Below are 1,594 nucleotides of genomic sequence, written 5' to 3' on the forward strand. Positions count from 1 at the left end.
ATGGAGGGCTGGATGAACAGGACCACCCCGTGGAGGGCAGGATGAACAGTAGGCGGTGGAGGGCTGGATGAACAGTAGCCCGTGGAGGGGTGGTTGAACAGGAGCCCGTGGAGAGGGCTGGTTGAACAGTAGCCGGTGGAGTAGCGCGTGGTGGAGGCTGGATGAACAGGAGCCCGTGGATGAATAGTCGCAGGTGGAGGCTGGAGGAGGTCGACGGTGGATGAACAGTAGCACGTGGAGGCTGGAGGGGGTCGACGGTGGAGATGAACAGTATCCCGTGGAGTCCCGTTTTGCGGTACGCCACATCCCTCTTGATGAACAGGACCCCCGTTTCGACCGTAGCGCTCCAACACAAGTCTGTTTCCTCCGTTTTGCGGTACGCCACACCCCTCCCGATCAACAGGACCCCCGTTTCGACCGTAGGAGGTCCGTTTCCTCCGTTTTGCGGTACACCAGACCCCTCCCGATGAACAGGATCACGTTTCAAAGTTGGCCGGTCGAACACAAGGCCGTTTCCTCCGTTCTGCGGTACGCCAGGCCTCGTTTCCATCGGCTGTTCCGTCCAAGCCGGTTGGCTCCCACCCGTTCTGTTGCCTCCCGATGAACACGACGCATTCCGTTGCCTCCCCATGAACACGACGACAATGCAGTTTCTCCTTTCCGACCCAGCCATGTACACGAGCCCTGGCCATACGAACGCGCGAGTAGGCGTTCGAGACCCCGCCCGTATGTACGTACGTGGCCGTCTTTACTTTCTTGCACCCTGGTCGCTGTACGTACGTGTACATGCTACGTGCGCGCCTCTAGTACGACACGTGCGCGCCTCTACATCAACCAGTATGTACGTACATGTTCGCGACCAGAATGACAACGCTACGTACGCTTCGACCAGGTGGGTCCCGACTGTCAGGCACTTCCTTGCGTGCAAAGATGTAGCCGGTGGGTCCCAGCAGTCAGGGGGCGAATCGTTTTTTTTCGGACACACTTCCTTGCGTGCGAAGATGTCGCTGGTAGGTCCGAGCAGTCAGGGGGAAACATTTTTTCGCAAAATACAGTTGCCCGTCCGGTGGGTCCCTGCTGTCAGGTGGAGGAATCATTATTTTTCGTGTAATAAGGAGGCACTTCGTTGTTGCGGTCGTGGACCCAGCTATCAGCCTCTTCACGTATAGTCCACGTCCGATGGAAGTCGTTCCTTGACCACGTTGACCACGCCGTGCCGAGAGCACCAGGGCGGTGGACAACGGCGAGGCCTAGGTAGGGGACGACGCGGAGCCGGGGAAGACGCGGCAGTGGATGCCCACGCGTAGAGGAGTATGAGGGTTCAGTGGTTCGCTGCGGTGTGAGGCTGCCGTCGCTGCAGAATAACAGGGGGTGTGGGTGAATAGAGGTATGGCCTGGCCAGCGGTGGGAGTAGTAGGGGGCGGTGAGGCCTTCGCGGCATCGCAGCCGGCCACGGGAGGCAGGAGCACGAGGCACGACCGGCGCTGCTTTGGGCGGTTGGAGCAAGAAGACTAGAGGTTGAAGAAGCACTACGGCCGTTGGATGGACATCGTACGGTCTCTGGAGCTAGAATCGTTCATATTGACTAAGTTGA

The sequence above is a fragment of the Aegilops tauschii genome, chromosome 3 (assembly GCF_002575655.3).
Source record: "Aegilops tauschii subsp. strangulata cultivar AL8/78 chromosome 3, Aet v6.0, whole genome shotgun sequence".
Lineage (NCBI taxonomy): Eukaryota > Viridiplantae > Streptophyta > Magnoliopsida > Poales > Poaceae > Aegilops > Aegilops tauschii.